The sequence below is a fragment of the Carlito syrichta genome, unplaced genomic scaffold (assembly GCF_000164805.1).
Source record: "Carlito syrichta isolate Samal-C Ts95f unplaced genomic scaffold, Tarsius_syrichta-2.0.1 Scaffold308155, whole genome shotgun sequence".
Taxonomy (NCBI): Eukaryota; Metazoa; Chordata; class Mammalia; order Primates; family Tarsiidae; genus Carlito; species Carlito syrichta.
Window position 1 is genome coordinate 712,134 of NW_007252251.1, and position 24,805 is coordinate 736,938.

At 38.8% G+C, this 24,805-nt stretch overlaps 1 protein-coding gene across 1 annotated transcript in view; it reads left to right on the forward strand.

Moving 5' to 3' along the window:
* Nucleotides 1-24,805, forward strand: part of NKAIN2 (sodium/potassium transporting ATPase interacting 2) — a 594,114-nt gene that overhangs the window by 454,835 nt on the left and 114,474 nt on the right. The gene's annotated exons all lie outside the window — the stretch shown is intronic.

Consider the following 24,805-nt stretch of genomic DNA (forward strand, 5'->3'; position numbering starts at 1 on the left):
AATTAAGCATATGTTATGTATAAAAGAAAAAGTCAAAAAAATAACATTAAAAGCTCTGACACAGCAGAGAAAATCTTAGAATGTGGCTCATTAAATTGAAGGATCACACATACGGTGGGTGACCGTTGTATCTTTAGAGAGACTGAGGATATTGACAACAAAGACAAGGCAATGATGACTGTGATACCAACGATGATGACGGTGATAGGATCACTGGTTCGGATTCTTCTGAAAGCCAAAACTGCCTTGTTTTGTCCATTGATGGGACCCAGTACCTAGAACCGAGGGGGATAGCAATGTGTTTCAACTGAATTGAATAACAGTTGACAATAATAACGCTATTTAAGAACTGTCTAAATATCTTATAAGCCTTATTCTACTTCATCTTCACAACAAATCCATGAGGTCCAGGAAACATTATTATCTCTATTTTGCAGATGAAGAAATGAACCTTAGGCAGGGCCTTAGTCAAGGTCACTCCTAATAAATGGGAAGGTTCCAATTCAGATCCAAGGCTGTCTGATTCAAAGCTTAAAGTCTTAACTACTGTTATTATATCTTAAATGACAATAAGCTACGTTTCATCCTGGATGACACTAGATTCTATGACAGCTAAAATAGTTTCTTGCTCCCTGGAGGCCTAAGGAAAAAAAGGTGAATATTCTGTAGGACAGGAAGAGCTATTAGAAAATCTGGAAAATCTAGAGAACAAAATGCATACACTGACAAGTTCAAAGGAATGCACTTGACTCAAAGAATTGAATCCAGGAATAAAGATAGTGAACGCAGTAGAAAAGTCTTAATATAAATAAATGGCCAGGTTGGGCTCAGTAGCTCAGCCTGTAATCCCACGCCTTGGGAGGCCGAGGTGAGTGAATTGCCTGAGCCCGCGGGTTCAAGATCCGCCTGGGCAACGTGGCGAGACCTCATCTCTACAATAAACAAAACAATTAACCGGGCGTGGTAGCGGGCGCCTGTAGTTCCAGCTCTTCAGAAGGCTGATGCGGTAGCCAGGAGCGGCCACTGCACTCCAGTCTGGGTGAGAGTGAGACTCCAACTCAAAATAAATAAATAAATAAATAAATAAATAAATAAATAAATAAATAAATAAAATGGCCAAAGAGCAGCAAGACACTGAACATGGATACCACAACAACTTGGCACCAGATCTTCATTTGACCCTAGTACTTTACCTGGCACATAATGAGTGCCCTACTGATAAATGAAATAAAATAAAATAAAACAGACTAAATGTATTAAAGAAGTCTTCTTCATTTACACTTGGTTTCAAGAAGCTCTATTTCTTAGACAGAATATCACTGCATCTAACTGTACAAGAAAAGAGATTAGGTTTTATGGTACATAAAAAGAGGCTTAGATCTTGTAGTGTTTTTTTGTCTGTTATATTCAACACATTTATCTCTGCCTTCTAGAAAGAGATAGTAAATATAAGAAGAGAAAAAAACCCTACTGTGTTTAATGACAGAGTAAACACCTAAAATAATAGCATATATTTATGGTATGCTTCCTACATATCAGACACTACAAAGAAACATCTTACACAACTCAGTCTTTATAGCAATTCTATGATATAGATATTTTTATACTTCCCATTATATAGATGAGGGAACTGAAACTCAGCAAGATTAAATTCCTTGTATCTGGCTATAGCTATCATGTAAAGAAGCAAACATTCAAATCCAGAAAACTCTTTCTCTTGGTCACCATAAGAAACTGGCAATAAGCTTGGTTCCTTCCCAAGGAAGCCTGAAATAGAGTAAGGCTAAGGTGGGTATGATTTAATAGACATGACAAGAAAAAGCTTCAAATATTTTTAGTCGACTGCAAGCCCACTATCAGTCAACAATGTGCTCAGGCTTTCAAATGAAGACCAAACAAGCTTAAAGTTGCCCTCAAAGTTCTAAGAATTCCCAGTAATGGAGGGAGTTACAGCTTACTCCTCTGTATTTGGAGTGCTGTGTTATTCTAGTGGTCAAACTTTAGAAAAACGAAAATGCATTCCCAAAATAGAAAAGATGAGGAAAAAGTTTTAGAGGCATTGTGCATGGGAAGATCAGAGCTTTGGGGAAACCCAGGGGATCAGGGTGGCTCTCTTCAAACAAGGTTGTCTCCTAGAAGATGTATAAGATTTACTCTGGATAGTTCCAGGAATAGGAGGGCTGCGATAAAGAAGCACAATTCCACTCCGAATAAGAAATATTTCCAATAATTAAAACCATTCCAAAATATAATGGAGGGAGGCATTCTATCAATGTAAGGATTCAAGGGATGCTGTCTAGTCTCCTGTCAGAGATGTCATGGGGTAGGGAGCGGTTAAGTGACTTTGTGTTATTTTTATCTGTAAGAAGTGTATTTGCTCATCTAGCAGCTCAAAATTGGCTTGCACAAAGTCTAGCTGTTCCTGAGACCCAACTAAATTATCCTTAAGACGTTCTCCTGAATGTGACCTTTCTGCTAATGTAATTTCTTCCCAGTGGAAATATACCTGGCACCAAGATGTCATTTGCAGCCCATTAAATGTCTGTTTTGTGAACCCCTTCTCTTGCTGTTGTGACTTCAACTTCTGGAGATTGAGGAATAGTCCATATAAATACAGAGGGGCACTATATTAAGCTAAAGCCTCTTGGTTTCCTTTACAAACAGACGAGTATTATGAATAGAGCCATAAGCACAGTCGTGAGTTATTCAACCAGAGGTAGCTATTTGATGGATAAATCAATTTGCAAGAATATATCAAATGATTAATGAATCTGTCATATCCACTAGGACACTTGCTAATTATTTTCAAGGTTCCAATAACTGTAATAGCAATTAATTGTACCTGCTACAATCCACTTCATGCTTGGAGTGGACGTGGAGGTTTAACTTTCATTTTTCTCTGGTGAAAAGCCTTTTGTCTCTTCCTCGGCTTTTACACCTGCCCGATGTAGGAAAACAATATTTGTATGAGGCAGAATCCCGCTTGTTAATGGCCATAAATTTAAAACCTTCACGGCCCTTTCTACAAATGAAGATAAGAGAAGAAGTTCTGCTAGCCACCTAGAGAAGAAAGTGGTGTACTTACAAATCTAATTTTCATCTGAGTATAGTATATTGTGGCTCCCTGAGGCAGGCCTTGATATCACAAAAGCAATTTCTGGCAGATTGGAAGGGTTATTCCCTCCTGAGTTTGCAGCATCTGACAGGAGCTCAGAGTGGAGGTCCTACTCTCAGGGGACTGGCAGCTTCATGAAGCAGATGGGACCTGACAGGCTATTTCCAAGAAACAGAGGCTCTGAAGCAAGAAGCAGGTATGCCTGGCCGAGTAATGGGGAGGCTCCTCGTTTAAACTGGGAGAGCCAGAGCCCAGTGATGGCAGGTGGCATTTGTTCATGTCAGAGGAGAGCTGCCAGCAGTCCCAGGAACCAGGAGAAGATGGAATGATTCAAAGATTGCGGAGCACCCAGGCTGCAGAATTCCTTAGGGTTTAACCCTCGAAATGCCACCTGCTCCCTGAAGATGCTGGGGAAATGTAGATTTCATTTCATTCCATTACCCCTCGGAATGGATTTCATTCTGTTCCTCCCTGGCGCCCTCTGGAGGAGGCATTTTCCGTGTTCTCTTCTTACCAGGTCACACCCGTTGCTTCCCCCCATCTGCAACTGCTAAGGATGAAAATAGGCCCTAAGGTCTCCCCTCACATTCCAGAACAAGGTGTGATGAGACGGGGGTCTCGCAGCCTGCCATCCCAAGCAGGATGGTTGGCCCCCCTTTGGGGAAAGGGGGAGGGAGGGAGAGGGAGGCGAAAGGGCTGCTCCAGCACCCAGTTGTTCACTCTGTCTTCAAGTCCTGCTGCCTTCCTGTACCCTTCTCCCGTCGCCCGGCTCTAAACTGGAGGATTAGCCTTGCATTCTGATCACTACAAGCCACTCCCCCATGATCACTCTGGAGGTAGATCTAAGAAGAATCCAGGGAGAGGCTGGGCTTAGACTATGCACCTTCTTTTTTCTTTAACTTTTTTTTTTCTGTTTTAAAGATGTGGGGTACAATTCAGGGCTAGGTATACAGATGTTCATCATATAGGTACCCTTGTTGATGAGGTGTGTCCGCCTTCCCCAGGCAGATTCGCACTACTGCCAAGCCCGCTTTCCTGCACCCCTCCCAGCAGTTTCCAGCTACTGCCAATCCTTTTCTTATAGGATTACGATAGTTGTTCAAGGTCCGCCTATGAGTGAGAACATGTGATGCTCAGGCTCTAAATCCATCCAGGTTGCTGCAAAGTTCATGATTTTGTTCTTCTTTATGGTTGCATAATATTCCATCATGTATATGTACCACATTTTTTTTTAATCCAGTTCTCTTTCGATGGGCAGCACAGATGGTTCCATGTTCTTGCTACTGTGAACAATGCTGTGATAAACATACATGTGCAGGTATCTTTTTATAGAGTGATTTGAGTTCTTCTGGGTATATTCCCAGTAGGGGGATTGCAGGGTCATATGGAAGGTTGATTTTTAAATCTTTTAGGAATCGCCACACTGTTTTTCACAGAGGCTGTACTAGTTTACATTCCCACCAACAATGTAGAAGTGTTCCCTTTTTGCCACGTCCTCTTCAGCATCTGTTGTTTTTTGAGTTATTGATGATAGCCATCCTGACTGGAGTGACAATACAGGAATTCATATGGAAACATAAATGACCATGAATTGCCAAAACAATCCCCAGAAAAGAAAAAAGAAAAATACAGAGCAGGAGGTATTACACTCCCAGACTTGAAACTCTATTATAAAGCCGAAATAATCAGAACAGCCTAGTACTGGTACAAGAACAGGCATATAGACCAATGGAACAGGATAGACATTCCAGAAGCAAAACCTCAATTTCTCAATCAACTCATCGACAAAGCCTCCACCACCAATGACTAGGGAGAGGAGAACCTATTTAGCCTTGTGCTCTTATCACTATAAGCCACTCCCCCAGGATCACTCTGGAAGTCGATCTAGGAAGAATCCAGGGAGAGGCTAGGCTTAGACTATGCGCCTTCTTTAACCAGGCCATTTTGACACTGTAGACCAACCCCTCCCAAAGCAGCCAGCAACATCACCAGGTCAGAGTCCTTGAGGTGAAGGAGCTGAGTCAACAGTCATGACGGGTGTTTCTAGTGTCTACTGCAGACCACAGCTCATCCTGTCAATCCCTGCCCCTTGGCACTGCTCTGCCAACCCAAACTGCCACCTGGCTTTCTCTTCTTCTTTCTTTTGCCTTCTTCACTCTTCCTCTTCCCTGCTAACACACACAGGCCAAAGGTAAAACACAACACCTGTATTCTGGCTGAAGCAAATGCTCTAGTGCCACGTATTTGACGAGGCCTAGGAAGTATGGTGATGGGAGGAGGCACGGCCTGAAATCTTTCTACTTACCATTCCCCTCCAGAGTAAGAACAATGTCCAAAAGCCAGGTCTTTCACTTCAGCTATTCCTGATACTTTCCTATCAGCTTGATAAAGCTTCTTTTTGTTCCTTTCTTTCCTGGCAATAGGCTCTAAAACCAGAGATCTAAAGTCTACTGACAACAAAAGTCACTTATTAAAACGCACAGAGAGATTACACACAATGGCCAAAGAATGTGGAGACCTGGAGAATTAAGAAGGTCTCATCTTGCTTTGTGACCAGGGCTTAAGGTTCAGGACAGAATTTTTAGGCAAAAGCATGCCTCTGAGTTCTGCTCATATCTAATGCAGAAATGACACCCACCAAACACAAAGCGTTGTAAGGGAGCGTCCGCCTCAGATTTTTCTGGTGCCTAAACGACCTTTTATATATCTTCCCCAGCAGCACCCAGGGAGTCTGAGGAGACTGTCACAAAAGGGCAAAGCAAGAGACACCTGTGTCCAAGATGTGGCGTGAAGAACACAAAAAACAGCAAGAGTCTGAAAATATGGTTTGAGATCACGGAGCAATCAGACAGATCCAAGGAAACACACCTCACCCCACATCAGCTAAGCACAGCAGCACAGTGAACCATTTAAAACACGAGTTTCACGATGTCCTTTCTCTCCTTTACAGCCGATAATGGCTCTAAATGTCACTTCGTCAAAGTCAAGCTCAGCACATTGTCTCCGTCTCCTGCATCTGGCCCTTGTGTTCTCTCTGGCCACTTGTCCCTGAACACTCTAAGAGTGTTAGAGCTCCAGTCTTAGAGCTGCACACCTGCTCTTTCCTCGGCCTGACGTCCTCAGTCCCTGATTAACCTCCATGGTGTGCTCTCTCACCTCTTCTTTAGTTTTCCTCCGTGGCAGTTATGCGTTCTAACGTACTAAATGTTTCACTGATTTGTCTTGTGTATGGCCATCTTACCCACCAAAGGATGAACTCCAAGAGTGTAGGAAATTTTGTGTTTTTGTTTTCTGCTGAATTCCCAACTCCTAGAACAGTACCTGACATCTAGTAGGCTTTCAGTAACTATGTGTTGAATGAATATATGAATAAATGTCATCAAATATGTGTAGGTGTTTCCAAAAAAGCATTGTCTTATACAATTGTAGTACAGACAATATCCAAATGATATAGAAAGACCCAGAACTATTGTAGGCACATCTAGTTTTGAGCCCTATTCTGACACTTTCTCCCTGTTTGTATGTGAGCCACATGTTCCATTAAAATGGAATTTTTTTTAATTGCAAAGTTCTTCTAAGAAAATTTTAAGATAAAGCATGTGTGAAATTATTTTATAAATTGTGGTACTAGTAAATGTTAATTGCTCATCTCTTCATTAGTGTCACTTTCTATAGCAATGCATTTTCCCAGTGTCTAAGACAATTGTTGATACCCTGTATATATGAAAAATATCAAATAAACTGCACAGTGGCTATTCAAAATAGTTGGAAATTTCTTTTTGGAACAATCCAGATAGATGGCGATGTTTGAACCCCAGTGGACTTACTCAGTATGATTGCTGGTCATATTCCTTTGCTTTGAGTTCACATAACTGTTGTCTAAACTAAAAAATAAAATTCATCCTCAAAGAATTAGCTATTACTACTATTCAAAAAAGTTAAAATTTTTAAGGCAACCTTTCCTTAGGCTGACAATAACAGTAATTGCTATAATAATAAACTCTTAAATTAATAAGCATATGGTTGGGTATGTATGCACCCGCCCTTTGGAACTATTTTGAAAGGAATAGCTTTAGTCCAGTCACATTTTGTTGAAAAGCAAATCTCTCTCACTGAGATTACTAGAATTCGGCCATTAAAGGCCTATTTCTATGAATTAATTGTGTGTGCTAGGAATTCATCAGCTTGAGCGCGTACACACTCCTGTTCTGCCCGTGAGTGGGGCACTTTGCCTGCTTTCCTGGATGTTTTCTGTAAAACAAGAGACAGTAAGAAGAGCTGCTCAATTTTCAGAATTCTGGAAGAGGTGTGATCCTGGGCGTATGCACAAATGATCCCCGAGTTACACAATTGCGTCTCTGAGGACCCATCTACTTAATAAACTAAAATAAAGAGAAAACACTGGGTCATAACGACATAATAACAGAAAACTTGCACGTGGTCATTTTTTTTAGCATCTTATTGATCTATAACTCGCATAGCATAACATTCGCCCATTTAAAAGGTACAATTCAGTGATTTTTATTGCAATCACAGTCGTGCAGCCATTGAAACAAGCTCAACATCTAGAACATTTTTATCACTCCAAAAAGAAGCCCTGTACCCAGTAGCTGCCACTCCCTATCTCGCTCTTTCCCCAGCCCCTGGCAACTGCAAATCTACTTTCTCTTTCTATAGATTGGTCTGTTTTGGACATTTTAGGTAAGCGCGTCTATACAATGTATGTTATTTCATGACTGTCTCCTTTTCCTTAGCATGACATTTTCAAGGTTTGTTCATGTTACAGCTTGCAGCAGTATTCATTATTCATGCGTTTGTATTGTCAAATGCGTTCCAGGGGATGAATGGGCCACACTTGGCTTACCAATTCACCAGCTGATGGATATTTGGGTTGTTCCCCCCTTTCAGCTATTGCAAATAATGCAGCTATTAGTATTTGGATACAACTTTTTGTTCATCATCTTATAATATGTCTAAGATGAATATTCCCCATAGAATTCCGCACCAGAAAATTCACAATCTTGGCCACTACACAATCTCCACATTCAAGCCCCAGCCTTGTCACAGTTGCTGTTGGGTTTTGCACGTTTGACTTCTCTGAGTCTCTGTTTGGTAATCTGCAACATGTACTGGCAGAAAGTTAAATGCTCAGAGGTGATGCTTATTCAGGATACTCAAAACCTTCCAAACTTCCTATCCTGTGTCAGTTTTCTCGGTCACCTTAGAGAGGGCTTGGTTGAGAGCTCTCCCTTTCTGAGTCAGTTGCAATAATCTAAACAGTGCAGGTAAAATTTGAGTAATAAAAAATAATGAAATGTAATCTATAATATTTGTTAAGAGACTAAAAATTCAATTTAACACGCCAGTTTGGACAAATGAAAGTGACTGACTAATAAAAGAGATTTAAATAATACTTAGGAGTTTAAATGTAACTTTTATTGAGTTTTTTGTGTCTGCTAATTTGTTGATATAATAGGAAAAAAAAGAAATGGTGGTATGCTTTATCATATATTATTAGTCAGATAGATTATTTTTTTCAATAACATTCTTAGGATAAATTGCTGATTTCCATTTTGTGTAAAAATCAACTTTTATCGAACAGTCTTGATCTCAACCTATGTCATAAAATTGGGATTTGCTGTATTCAAGTGCTGGCAATGGTTCAGACTTTAATAGGAGACTATGTAGGGAATAGTTCTCTTTTTTTTTCTAACTATGGTACATTAAGTCTCTTGAGGGGGCAAATGTTTAACAACATCTTACTTATCACCATGTGACTGTATAAGAACCTAACTCAGAAATGTCTTTTGCAATCAGCAATGACTTCTTCCTGAATGACTCCTACCAGGCAGTCATTAGCAAATTCTGCACTTTTAGTGACAGTTTTGCCTCGTGCAGAAGAATGAAACAGGACCCTTATCTGTCACCATACACAAAACCAACTCCAAATGGATCAAAGACCTAAATATAAATCTGCAAACTTTATAAGAATCTTAGAAAATGCAAGAGGCACCTTTACAGAAATCGGCATAGGCAACCAATTCCTGATTAAAACCCCAAAAGCCTAGGCCATAAGAGATAAGATAGACAGATGGGACCTCATTAAACTGAAAACCTTCTACAAAGCAAAGGAAAGCATCAAGAGAGTGGGGAGAAAGCCCACAGAATGGGAAAAAGTATTTGCCAACTGTATATCTGACAAAGGCCTAACATCCAGGATCCACAAGGAACTCAAACATGCTGAAAGGAAAAAAGCAAAGAGCCACATTAAAAAGTGGACATGATTAGACACTTCTTAAAAGAAGACATATGAGCAGCCAACAAACACATGAAAAAATGCTCAGCCTCACTAATCATCAGAGAAATGCAAATCAAAACCACATTGAGATACCACCTAACTCCAGCAAGAATGACCATCATTAATAAAACAAAACAGATGCTGGCAAGGATGTGTAGAAAAGGGAAGGCTTCTACACTGTTGGTGGGAACGCAAACTAGTTCAGCCTCTATGGAAAACAGAGTGGTGAATCCTAAAAGAACTAGAAATTGACCTTCCATATGTCCTAGCAATCTCCCTTTGGGGAATATACCTGGAAGACCTTAAATCTCTCCACAAAAAGATAACTGCACACACATGTTTATTGCAGCACTATTCACAACAGCAAATACATGGAACCAACTGTGCTGCCCATCGAAACTGCACTGGATTTTAAAAATGTAGTACATATACACAATGGAATACTATGCATCCATAAAGAAGAACAAAATTATGGACTTTGCAGAAACTTGGATGGATTTAGAGCCTATAATACTCGGTGATTTATCACCAAAACAAAGAACTGAGCACCATATGTTCTCACTCATAAGTAGATCCTTATGAGTAGATCCTGAACATTTACCATAATGCCATAAGAAAGGGATTGGCAGTAGCAGAAACTGCCGGGGAAGCCACATAACATTAATAAGGGCATCTGGTCTCAAACCAGGCCAAGTGGGGACCAAAGGTAGACTTAAACTTTGCCTGTGTGATGACCACTTGTATTTCTAATCCTTAATTGTACCCCACATCTTCAAAATAAAATAGATTTCTTAAAAAAGAAACAGTCTTGACAAATAGTTTTCTCTGTGTATGGTCTCCTTTGCTAACACAGAAACAGTCCCAAAGGAGTTGTATTCCTTTTCCATGGACAGAACCACTTTTTTCTCTTCTATGCCCTAAACAGCTTTCTCTTCCTAGAAAGCAAACACCATTGTTGACCTATAAACCAGATATTTCTGTTTATTAACCCTATCCTGCTAATCAGGAAAAGCAAGAACGTCTGTGTGCACAGGCATAGTATTCATGGTGCAACTTATTTCTGCTTGTTCATATCGTAACGGAATTTTTCCCCGATGGTTCATTCATCACTTTAAAAAATTAAGCCAATTTAGAAAGATAATTTGAACGTATAATTGAATTTGTCAGTTGATCTTAGCCTTTACAACTTAATCAAATAGCAGAGACTTTAGGAAGTTTCCCACACATGTTCCCTTTTATGGACAAGCCAATCATCCTCCACAGAGAATGTCAGATTCTGGGAGTAGTTTGTTGATTAGATCCTCATTCTTTCTTTCGGGGACTGAATCATTTTTTTACTCCCCCTAGCAATCAAAATTCATGCTATCAGTCAAACTGAATGGAAGGAAATAGCATAATTTTAGCTAAAATATTAGAAATGACAAACAAGTGAAATATGTTAACTAGAGTGGAAAAGAAATGTGTAATTAAGCAGCACAAGGACCATATGTCAGATTTTTCTATAGTAATAAATGGAAGGGGAGTTCAGACTTCTTGCAAAGACCAACATGGCTGGCGGGGGAACCTTTAATCCTCATTATGATTCATTGGACTCACTGGGGACATCTCACCTCAATCAACAATTGACAGTGAGGTTTGGTTTGCTTTGGATTTTTTCCCACTAAGTATGGGAGTGTAGATCAATTAATTTTGAGATGTGACACATTTCATGGAGTAAATTATAATGGGGGAAAGCTACTTGTGTGGTTTAAATGATTTAAATGCTACAGAAATGGGCTTCTCTGGAATCTTGAAATATCTGAATTACTACCTTTCAGCTGTGACTCATCCCTGTGTCAAACATGTTGGGAAATTTTTTTTGGAAATAGGTGCCACACTTAAAATAGCATCTTGAGGATCCAATGGGGCTGAAGGCCTAGAGTGCTCTTTAGACATTCTCAGTCCAAAATAGGATGGACATTCAGATGGCAAAACGAATGTTGGGGTCCTGCGTTGGGGCAGAGAAGCACCTCCGTGGCACGTGACCTCACCTCTGCAAGACCCAGAGAAGCATGGGAGCAGGTGATTCCGTTTAAAGATATGCACTGGCAGAATCTCCAAGCTCCTCTACGAGAATATTTCCAAACTCTGAAGGAGGCATGATTAAATGTAGGTCTCGGTAATGGAATTGATATTCTTTATCCTCAGCAGTATAGTAGGATGGCCAAAATTACGATGTTTTGAAATATTAGTTGTCATTTTAGTCATAGGATCAATCTCAGAACTCATTTCAGAATAGGGGTCTGCAGTACAAGAAGATTGAAGTGAACCTCCTTCTACACTGTACATTTCTGAAAACGATTATTAAAGCACTCCGTGCTTCGGCGTTAGTATGTCCCAGTGAGATCAGAAGGACTTTTACTCATGACACCTGCCCTCTTTCACTGATATTTCTGAGAAACATGGATAGAGTCCCTCAGACATTTCATGAAATTCATTTTCTGATACAAAGTGTGCCTCAAAGGACTAAAGATGTTGAGAGCCTACTAGGTGCTGCATTTTACTTGTGAATTACAAATATGTCACGTTTTACGATATGTTTAAATAACCTTCATTATCAACATTTCTCTCTCCATTGAGTCCTTTCCTTCAGTGTGCCATCTTTTTCATGTCTCTCCTACTCCAAAGAGAAATCTTTGTATCTTTGTTCTCCTTCAAACTGTTCCCCACCCCACTCCTTTTCACAACTATTTTTTTTAGAGTTCAGTGGCAATAGTCTGTTCACCCATCCCTGTCACGAATGACCTCGGCATCAGCGGCTATTTTTGTAAATTGTGGCAAAATGCACACCGCATAAAAAAAAATTTACCATCTTAACTATTTTAAGTGCACAGCTCATTCAGTAGTGTTGAGTACATTCACATTGTTGTGCAACCAATCTCTAGAACTCTTTTCATTTGTAAGACTGAAATTCAGTTCCCATTAAACAATGACTCTCCATTATCCCCTCCCCCAGACCCTGGCAACCACCATTCTACTGTCTCTATGAATTTGACTGCTCCAGGCACCTCATAGAAGTGGAATCGTATAGTACTTGTCCTTTTGTGCCTGGCTTATTTTACTTAGCATAATGTCCTCCGGGTTCATCCATGTGGGAGCATGTATCAGATTTCCCTTCCTTTTTAAGGCTGAGTCATATTTCATTGCACGGACACATCACAGCTTCTCAGCCCATTCACCTGTTGATGGACACTTGAGTCCCCTCCACTTTGTGGCTACTGATAGCAACGCTGCTATGAACATGAGTGTACAAATAGCTCTTCAAGACTCTACTTTCAATTCTTCTGGGTATATACCCAAAAGTGGAATTGCTAGATGATAAGGCATTTCTATTTTTAATATTTTAAGGAACCACCATACTGATTTTCATAACAACAGCACCATTTTACATTCCCACCAATGAGGCATAAGAGTCTCAATTTCTCAACATCCTTGCCAACACGTTATTTTCGCTTTCTATTTTTTAAATAAAAATCCATCCTAATAAATGTGAAGCAGCAGCTCATTCCAGACTTACTATTTTAGACCGTGTTTCAAAGCATGGTTTGCAGAGACACATTAGAATCATTTCACAAATATATAAGAAACATCCAGATTTCTGAATCCCAATCTCCGGGGATTGGGCCTGAGCAATATTTTAGCAAGTGCTTCAGATGATGTTTTTGATGATTTTTAACATACCTTCTTCCATACTGGATGGATAGGATGTGAAAGTACCTCAAAGTAAGAAGAAAATCTTCCAGATAGGATGTAGAATAGAATACTTGCTATAAAAAACTCTCGCTTTTTATCTGAATATATAAACTAAGACCATGTAAAAGCAACTAACAAGTTGTCACCTCTAGAGATGAAATTTTTCAACTATAAATCCTGAGCCACACGGTGACAGTTTACAGCACAGTGCTAAATGTTACTGTTATCATCACTGAATTGATGGAAAACTATAAGCACTTTCATTATGTTCATGAGAGTGGGGGTGTGTATCACATATGTCATGATATCTGCCTCACTGCTGCACTGGCAGATATTTTTATCCATTTCTCTTCTTTTGAGCAGCAAAAGTCAGGGTTGACATTTCAGTTCCTTTGTGATTCTTTGAGTCCTTCACACTGGCTACGTTTTGGGTTCTGTGTATTTTCTACAAACAGAATAGACAATGCCTTAGACCTTGGCTATTTGGGAAGGTGCTTGTTTGTTATGAGGGAAGACCTTAGGGATCAAAATGAAATTGTCTCCACAATGACAGCAGGGAGAAACATCAGCTGAGTAGGAATAAAGTCAGTTTTCACTGTAAGTGAGAAATAAGCTAAAAGGTGCTTAATGTCAAGATTTGAATTAAGAAGCTTTAGTTTATGCCAAGGAAATTTTTAAGAATTTAAACTCCTTGTGCTGATTTTGCATTAGCAAAAAATTACATTTATAACATCATATATAAGCAGACTTTTTACTTCCAAAATACTGGGCATCCTTCCAATCCTAGTCTTCATATTTTGTTTCTACAGTTCTGGGCTGGTATTTTTGTGCTTGTGAAATCCTGTCTGCTGTCAGCAATTAATAAAAATATTATGGGTTTTGATTTGCATCACTGCAGCATATGAACTAAATTACTTTTCATCTGCAGGTTTAAAGCAGAATAAAACTCTTTGTGATAAAGTTTCATAATGCTCAGATACAGGGCACTGAAGCGTGGAATCCAATGAGCCAACACCAACCAAGGCAGCAAGGAAGAGTGGCTGCCTTTTGTTCCAGTTTATATCATTCCAGCCAGTCTGCCATTCCAGGAGGTTTTAAATACTATGCCCCTCTGTGGCTTTAAAATCTGATGAATAATTTTCTGACCAAAAGAAATCACTGAGCTAAACCAGAGCACAGCATGGGATGACACCCCAACTTGTCTGTCATGGTTTAACAGTTGTAGTCGCCCATTCAGTGCAGAAAAGTCTGCTCTCACGGGTATTTAAAGAACAGCTACTATCAGTTATTACATCTTTACTAGAATATATTTCATATTCACCATTCAATGCTTCCACCCAAGGGTAAAATTAAAGTGATTTCTCGTACTACAGATGACTCTCTGTGTTCTGCCTTTCTTCATTGTTTCTTCTCCTTGTTCTAATTCAGTTCGCTGCAGTACAACTCACACTTGTAGGTAAGGTACTCATCTGCTTTTTACTATAGTGTAAAGGAATATATATATATGTATATATATATATATATATATATGTATATATATATACATACATATATATACATATATATGTATATATATATACATACATACGTAACCTCCTAGAATAAATGATGGCATGAGTTTTGGTTATATAACAACTGTAACATAGTTTCAAAGATAGGAAATAGTTCATTAATAACATAAGATTGAAGGATGGAGATGATGTTTTATTTATGTGTACTCCCATCAGTGTTTAGCACAGTTTATTGCATGTCAAAAGACTAAACCTCTAAATGCATAAATGAATTAAGTGCCATTTCCTTGGTTAGTTTTATCTAGGTTTAAATATTTCCCTTTGCTCCATAAGCAATTTCACATCCCTTGGCCTTAGCTTTCTTGTTCATCTGGATAATCTACCCTAAGTTCTCTACTTCAAGTTGAGATGGTCCCTTTTAATCACTATCTTATTCTATGTGGTCGAGGGATCTCTCATAAAACTTCAGTGATCTGTTGTGTAGCTCTCACCTCCTTCGTCTTTGACTTAGATCTCCTTGCTGGCATGAACAGGTTTTTTGGTTTTTTGGTTTTTTGTTTTTCCCAGATGAACCATCATGTTAAGTAGCTATCTTGAAGTACTCAGAATGTGCTCTTATACTCACTGCCACAGATACCCCACTCTTAGGTTGCAGTTTGGGTACTGGAAAAACGGCTTTGCTGTTTATAAGGCTTTGACTTGCTTGGGCTTCATCATCCTACAGCATTTCTGTTGTGTATCTATTTCTAGTTCCCTTTTAAAGAAAAACCTTTAGTTTTTTCTGTCTTCCCCTGGGTGTCATATGCCAAGTTGTTTTTCCTTTATTTTTTGTTGTTGTTGTTGTTGTTTTGTTTGTTTGTTTTTTTGAGTTGGAGTCTCACTCTGTCACCCAGACTGGAGTGCAGTGGCCGCTCCCGGCCACCGCAGCCTCGACCTGCTGGGCTCCGGCGATCCTTCCGCCTCAGCCTTCCAAGTAGCCGGAATTACAGGCAGCGCTACCACGCCCGGCTGATTTTTTACTTTATTGTAGAGATGAAGTCTCGCTGTCCAGGCGGGTCTCGAACCCGCGGGACCAGGCAATTCACTCACCTCAGCCTCCCAAAGGCGCGGGATTACAGTCTGAGCCACCGAGCCTGGCTTGTTTTTCCTTTGTTACCCAAACCTGGCCATCATATTTCCTTTATTTTTTTTTTTTTTTTTTTTTTTTGTGAGTTGGAGTCTCACTCTGTCGCCCAGATAGGAGTGCCCCGGCCACCTCAGCCTCGACCTGCTGGGCTGCAGCGATCCTCCCACCTCAGCCTTCCAAATAGCTGGAACTACAGGCGTGCGCTGCCACACCTGGCTAATTTTTTTTTATGTACTGTAGAGATAAGGTCTTGCCAAGTTGCCCAGGAGGGTCTCGAACCTGTGGGCTCCAGCAATCCACTCCCACAGTGATGGGATTACAGGCTGAGCCACCGAGCCCGGCTTTACATTTCCCTTAAAGCAAGTGTTCCAAACAAAACAGTGGGTTTATATCCTGAAAGTACAATGAATTGTTTTTTAAACTCCAGAACAGCATTTCAAATAAAAAGAGATGGAAAATTCATGAAAATATTGTAGCTATTGCTAATTATCTGCTTGCTGTTCTTCTAAGAAGTGATCTTGAATCGTTTGGTTTACTCTGTGTCCATATAACAGCATCTAAATAACAATAAACAGTGTCTATAACTACCAGTAGGATCTACATAATGATATCTATAAAGTCCTGGTTAAACGTCCATATAAAGATTAACACATAGTAAGTCCCAAATTAATATTGAGTGTTAGAATGAATATAATAAATGGATCTCAGGCGAGACTTTAAAAGTCTACTTAGCCTTCGAGTGAGTGAATTATTCAAATAGTACAGTATCCTATGATCTAATCTCTATTGATTAGAGCATTTCTCATGAAGGTTCTATAAAACTTCGAAACAGGGATGACAGATGAACATCTTTGCTGTGACTTCAGCAGAATGGGGTCCCACCTCTCCAGATCTTCCTTTTCTTTTTCACTGGGAATAGACTTCTGCAATTCTAGTTCATTTCCAGGGATTCCAGACAAGAGTCCATTTGAATGGTTCAACGAACTCAACCACAAGCAACCAGCGGCCATGGTCTTGTTAGACTCTGGTGTGGCCATGTGCTCTATGGCTGTCGCCATGCTTCCTTGGCTTTGGCCCCCTCCCCTACCTTGGGGAGGTGACTCTTCTCTCTCCCTTCTCTTTCTCTCTTTAATTCACTTTTAAACAGACTTTTCTTTCTTTGAAAAGAAAAAGAAAACTTTAAGTCCCACAGAAGAGAGTATTGAGTTTCTGCAGGGAACTGAGGAATAAGACAGGCTTCGTTGACATTAGGAACAATAGAAAAGTTAGGCATAGGCTAAGGCTCAGAGGTGAATAAGAACAGAGGTCAGGGCAGGGTGATGGCATGGATGATGTAACGATTTCATTCAAAAATGGGCATTATGTGCTAAGCTCTGTGGTACGCTTCAGCTCATTTAATCTCGAGAGCTTAGCAAAGTTTGTATCATTACTTCCCATTTTTACAGAGGAGACTTGAGACTCAAGAATTTATTTATTCTGTGGTTGCACAGTTAAAAAATAATGGCACAAATGAGTACAGATAAAAGTGGTGACATCTGCATGAGACCAGTAGATTGTATGAATGTTAACAGCCTGGTTGTGATATTTTACTATTGTTTTGCAATGTTACCTTCTGGGGAAACTATGTGAAGGGTACATCCTCAATTTTTAAGAATTGTTTATATTGCAAATATCAGTCCTTTTTCTGTCATATATATTGTGAATATTTTTTCCCAGTTTCACCATTGTCTTTTCTCTTTGTTTATGGTGGTTTGAGTTATAAGGAAGAATTTAATTTTGTGTAGCCCAAGTTATTAATCTTTTTTCATTATTACTTCTGGAATTTGAGTCCTAGGAAGCTTTTCCCCACAAAATATGTTGAAAAGCAATTTACTCATGCTTTCTTCTAGTACCTGTATGACTTTATTTTTTTTTTTTTACATTTAGATACATAAATCAATTCTCAGACTATAGTGCAAGTTTGGTCTCTTAGGATAACTGCTGAGAGGTTTCAAAATGACATTTTTTTACTCATTAGTCATGAAAGGTTTTCTTAGCACATTGATCTACTCACATTTTTTTCCCTGCACGATAAGTGCCAGATAACTAATGGCATTTGATTATTGCTCCTGCAGTCCTACAGGAAGAATGCAATCAGGAACACATTTTCAATAAGGAGTAAAAGTATCACGAGTTCCCTCATCTCAAGGGACTATTGTCAGAACTATCTGTGTTAGAATGTGTCTTTAAATGCATATGAATAACTGAAGCTGGAAAAGAGTTTATCAATTGGCTCCCTTTTTGAAATTTTGAGGAATTTCTGTATACGAAGTGTGGATTGTAATCGTTGTTGACTGTTTATGGTGCTTGGTTTGGAATGTGAAAAAGACAATAGTCGAGGCAAAGTAGACCAAATGTCAACAGCCTTGAGATGACATTCAGTTCATTTGGATGAGAAGCTAGCATTTTGCTACCTGGTTCCCCACCCTAATTACTGATTTCCACTTTATGTATGTTGCTGCTTTATGTATGACATATATTTTCTATTATTTTTTATCACTTGTGGATGTTGAGAAACAAGAGTTGGTATTTAGTGCAAGAGTTTCAGGCAATCCACACATCATTAACAAATTGGCATTATTTAAATCAAATCTCCTCAGAACAAACAGCAGTGTGACAAGATAGAGATAAGGAGCTGAGCTGAAGTGGAAATAAAATGCCATACATAGCAATACAAAATAAGTGAAAATCAGTTTTAGTATCTAATGGATCCTCTGGAAAGCTTCAAATTTTATTAACTAATTTTCTGTTTCAAATTACTAGAGCTAAATACAATGATATAATATTTATATTATTTTGTGTTTTCTTTGAAATTTGCATTGCATGATAATGAAAATTGTTACATCAGGAATAATTTTATTCTCATAAAATATGTATGTAAAATATTCAACAGAATCTTAAGTTTACAGTGTCCTAAAGTTTTAAGAATATAGTAATGATTCTAATGAATTATTAAAGTCAAAACATTTCTAGTATCAAGTAGGATAAAACAGCATATTGTAGACATATCTATTACAAACAGAGAGCTCTTAAAACTCATCAATATGTTTGCACAATAGACATTTATTTTCTCTGACATCTAGTTCCTTTTTATTAGCATGTTTCTATGAGAAATCTCATGTAAACAACTCTTGCTTTTTGCTTGCTGTTAGTATCTTTGGAAGTTGTTTCATCAAAGTTGGTTTTTGCAACCTCATACCTCAGCTATCATTCCATACCCTCCTGTTAGTTGATGTGTAGAAATAATGTAAAACGACAACAACAAAAAACTTTAATGGTACCTGAACCTGAGGCTACACAATGACATATCAGGATAAAGATAAAGGTAGCAAATTAAATTAAAGAAATCACACAAACTGATTATGATAGATTAAGAACCCATTTAAAAAATCGCTCCCCTTCTCACCAATTGTTTTAGAAATACACATAAAACTCTTAAAGCTACCATTGTTCCAATAGTAAATTTGCCATTACAAAATAAAGTATAAAATGAATTCAAAAGTCAAACAATTCATATTTAGATTATTCATCTTTGGGTTATTTACACTACTGATTTCTTACATCAGTGTGCTTAATCAGACTTTGGATACAGTTTAAAGTGCTATAAAGTTGCATGTATATGTATATGTATTAATAGTCATTTTTAATTTGGAAAATAACCCAACATCGAATTGAGTGGAAATAAGGATTTGCAAATATGAGTTCTGTTTCTATTTACTATAACTATTATCCTTAAAGTTAAAGCAATTATTACACACATTTTTAATGAGTAATATCAATAGTGTCATGCACATGAAGAAATAGTAACTCTAATTTGTTGCTGGCGGGAATGTAAACTGATTAGAGCCACTTTGGAAGGCAGCAGTTTCTTACAAAATCAAACGTAATAAAGCATCTATAAACATTAGTGTGCAGGTTTTTGTGTGGATATTTAGTGTTCAAGTCAGCTGGGTAAATGCCTAGTAAAATAATTGCTAGACATCTCTCAAAAGAAGATATACAAATGGCCAGCAAACATGAAAAAATACTCTATATCATTCATAATCAGGGAAATGCAAATTAAAACCACAGTGAGATACCACTTTACACCAGTCACTATTAATAAATCAAAAAACAGTAGATGTTGTTACAGATGCAGAGAAAAGGGAACACTTATACGCTGTTGGTGGGAGTGTAAATTAGTGCAACCTCTATGCAAAGTGGCATGGAGATTTCACATACAATTAAAAGTAGATCTATCGTTTGATCCAGCAATCCCACCACTAGGTATCTACCCTAAAGAACAAAGACACCTGCACATGCGTGTTCATCGTAGCACAATTCGCAGTAGCAATGATGTGGAGTCAGCTCAAATGCCCATCAACCAATCAGTGGTGTATTTACAATACGGAATGCTACTCAGCTATCAAAATGAATGAAATAATGTCTTTTGCAGCAACTTGGATGGAATTGGAGAATATCATCCTAAGTGAACTAACCCAGGAACAGAAAACACCGTGGGAACTAAACTAAGGATATTCAAATATATTAAGAATGATATAATGGACACTGGAGACCTAGAAAGGGGAGGGGAAATGGTGTGGAGAGACAAAAAAATCACTATCTCACGTGCAATGTCCATAGGTGGGGGTGGTGGGGACACTTAAAGCCCAGATCAAAAACTATTTTCACCCCAAAGCTAATGAAATTTGTTAAAAAAGAAACAAACAGGAAATCTTGAAAAGATAGCTGATTCTACAACTATTGCAAGAAATATATGTGATAAACTTAGAGTATCTTGTAATACCAGAAAGTAAAGAAACACTAAAAAGAGGCCGGGTTCGGTGGCTCAGCCTGTAATCCCAGCACTTTGGGAGGCTGAGGTGAGTGAATTGCCTGAGCCCGCGGGTTCGAGACCCACCTGGGCAACTTGGTGAGACTCCATCTGTACAATAAAATCAAAAAAATTAGCCGGGCGTGGCAGCGCACGCCTGTAGTTCCAGCTCCTTGGAAGGCTGAGGCTGAAGGATTGCCGGAGCCCAGCAGGTCGAGGCTGTGGTGGCCGGGAGCGGCCACTGCACTCCAGTCTGGGCAACTGAGTGAGACTCCAACTCAAAAAAAAAAACACTAAAAAGAAAAAGGTATGATAAGCAAACATAGGAACCGGTAGAAAGAGCTCCCAATGACCAAAACAAAAATAATATGTGCAACAAAATAAATACAGTAGTATTGGATTATAATCCTTAGTTCTCATATTCAATAGGTATATTAATTCAACTTAAGAAATATCTCAGGGTAACCCCTTTGGGTCCCCTTCCACTGTGGGAGTTGCTTTCTCAACAACAACAAAAAAAAAAACATATATATGTATCTTGAATCTTGACTCTATTTGTTATTATTTCTGCTGGACTGTGAATCAGCTCCCTATGAATTACTATCTTCCTTTGAATTATTATCACAGCCTCAAGACTGGTCCTCTGCCTTCAGACTTGGCTACAGTTCATTATATTCTGCAAAGTGACTCAAAGTCACTTTTTAAAGTGTAGCTCTCACCATGTTTCTCCTTTGTTTAAAATCCTTAAATTATTCCTCACTACCTAAATTCCTGAGCACAGCCCTTTATAATCTGACCCTAGATTAGCTTGTCAGTGTTTTCTACCATTCCTTCCTGACAGAAACTAGACATTCTATAAACCAACACTAGAAAAATACTGACACCCTGAAAGAACTTTCAGAAACTACCTCCTAACAGAATTTAACTGACACTACATGAGTAGATAACGGAAAGAAATAAGGAATGCTGACGAACGTCAAAAAATTAGCAGCAGGCAAACAATAGACACCACCTAGTTGAAGGCACAGGGTAAATGAGTTATATTCCCTAAATGTTTATTGAACAGAACTGAAATTCATTTTAAAAGGCAGATAATGAATATAAGGTCATTACTGCCTATGGCACCATGCAAAGAAAGACTAATAAAAATGTACATATAAGACTCGGTGGCTCAGCCTGTAATCCCATGCTTTGGGAGGCTAAGGTGAGTGGATTGCCTGAGCCTGCGAGTTCGAGACCCGCCCGGGCAACTTGGCGAGACCTCATCTCTACAATAAATCAAAAATTAGCCGGGCGTGGTAGCACGCGCCTGTAGTTCCAGCTACGTGGAAGGCTGAGGTGGAAGGATCGCCAGGCCCAGCAGGTCAAGGTTGCAATGGCCGGGAGCGGCCACTGCACTCCAGTCTGGGCGACAATGAGACTCCAACTAAAAAAAAAAAAAAAAAAAGTACATATAATATGTGCCTAATTCATTTTTGCTTTGAAGATCTCTCGTAGCTGTTTGAAAATATTTCATATAATTTATGTAGAATCTATGCAAAATTTCACCCATCCTTATTCTTCTTGCCCTCTTTACTGCTACAGAAAGGCTGAACGGCATGACCATTAAAGTGCAGACTTTAATCTGGTAGACCAAACTCATTTTGGTCAGCACAATGTTTAAAAATTAAGCAATATTTGTAAAATGAACAATTCACATTAAAATCTGAACTTCTGGCTTTCCCTGAAAAATGGTAAGATCTGTAGCTCAGGACTTTCATTTCTGCACAACATCCAATGAGAACAGAGTGGCATTTGCACCCAGCCCAATCCACTCAGGTACTTACCTCTCACCCCTGTAGGCATTTATTTGAGTCCGAGAGTCATATCTGAGTTTTGGCTCTGCCAGTTACCAACAGTGTAAACATAGACATATATAAACTCTCTATACCCTAGCATCTTTAGCTATAACGTGGAGACAGTAATAATTTCTCATTAATAGGGTATTGTGTAGAATAAATGAAAACATTTTTACAGAAACTTCTAGAACAGAGTAATCACTTTGGAAACTGTATTTATTTAAAAACTATACTTTTTTTTAAACTGACAAAGTACAGTGTTAAAAAAATAAAAGCAGTGGGAGGTTAGGAGAAACAAGTGCAGGCATATTTTGTTTTATTCTGTTTCATTCTATTGGGCTTCACAGACACTGGTTTGTTGTTTACAAATTGAAGGTTTCTGGAAACCCTATGTCAAGCAATATTGGCACATTTGACCAATAGCTTGTGTTCACTCCATGTCTCTGTCATATTTTGACAATTCTCACACTATAACAAACTTTGTCTTTATTATTCTATCTGCTGTGGTGATCTGTGATCAGCAATCTTTGATGTTACTATTATAATTGTTTTGGGACACCACAGCATATAAGATGGTGAACTTAATTGATAAGGATTATGTGTGTTCTGGCTGCACCACTGGCTGCCGTTCCCTGTCTCCCTCCCCCTTCTAGAGTTTCTCTATTTCCTGAGATGACAAAATTGAAATTAGGCCCATTAATAACCCTACAGCGGCTTCTAAGTGTTCAAGAGAAAGGAAGAGTCACTCATCTCTCACTTTAGTCAAGAGTTAGAAATGATTAAATTTAGTAAGGAAGACATGTCCAAAGCAGGGAAAAAGATAAAAGTGAAGCTCTTTGTACCAAACAGCCAAGCTGTGAATGCAAAGGAAAAGTTTGTGATGGCAACTAAAAGTGCTACGCCAATGAACAAATGAATGGTAACAAAGCAAAACACCCTTATTGCTTATGTGGAGAAATGTTGAGCGGTCTGGATAGACGATCAAACCAGCCGCAACATTCTCTGAAACCAAAGCCTAATCCAGAGCACGGCCCTGCCTTTCTTCAATGCATGAACACTGGGAGAGTTGACGAAGCCACAGAAGAAAAGTCGAAAGCCAACAGAGGTTGGTTCAGGGGATTTAAGGAAAGAAGCCATCTTTATAACATAAAAGTGTACAGCGAAGCAGCAAGTAGTGATAGAGAAGCTACAACAAATGTTCCAGAAGATCTAGCTGAGATTGTTGATGAGAGTAACTACCCTACACAACAGGTTTTCAGTGTAGATGAAACAGCCTCATATTGGAAGAATATGCCACCTAGTGCCTTCATAGCTAAAGAAGAGAAGTCGATGTCTTGTTTTAAAGCTTCAAAGAGTAGGCTGACTCTTTGTTAGGGACTAATTTGGCTGGTGACTTTAAGCTGAAGTCAATGCTCATTGACCATTCTAAAACATCTAGGTCTCTTAAGAATGAAACTAAATTGACTCTGCCTGTGTTCTATAAATGGAGCAACAAAGCCTGGTTGGCAGTGCATCTCTGTACAGTATGGTTTATTGAATATTTTAAGTCCAACTTTGAACCTGCTCAGAGAAAAGGATTATTTTCAAAAGATTGCTGCTCACTGACAATGCACTTGGTCACCCAAGAGAGCTAATAAGATGTACAAGCAGATTCATGTTTTCATGTCTGCAAATATGACATTCATTCTGTAGCCATGAATCAAAGAGTAATTTTGACTTTTAAGTCTCATGATTCAGAAAATACACTTTTTAAGGCTATGGGTGCTATAGGTGGTGTTTTTTTTTTAACGACTCTGCACAAAGTAAATTGAAAACGTTTGAAAAGGACTCATCATTCTAGATGATATTAAGAACATTTGTGATTCATGGGAAGAGGTCAAAATATCTACATTAACAGCAGCTTAGAAGAGGTTGATTCCAATGCTCCTGGATGATTTTGAGGGCTTCAAGACTTTAGAAAAGGATGTAACTGCAGATGTGGAGGAAATAGCAAGAGAACTAGAATTAGAAGTACAGCCTAAACATGTGAAATAATTGCTGCAATCTCATGATAAAACCTTAATGGATGAGAGATTACCTCTTATGGATGAACAAAGCAAGTGGTTTCTTGAGATGGAAATGGCTTCTGGTGAAGATACGGAGAACACTGTTGAAATGACAACATAAGATTTATAACATGACATAAACTTAATTGGTAAAACAATAGCAGAGTTTGAGATAATTGACTCCAGTTTTGAAAGAAGTTCTACTGTGGATAAAAGGCTATGTAGCAGCTTCACGTGGTACAGAGAAATCTTTCATGAAAGGAAGAACCAATTATTGTGGCAAACTTT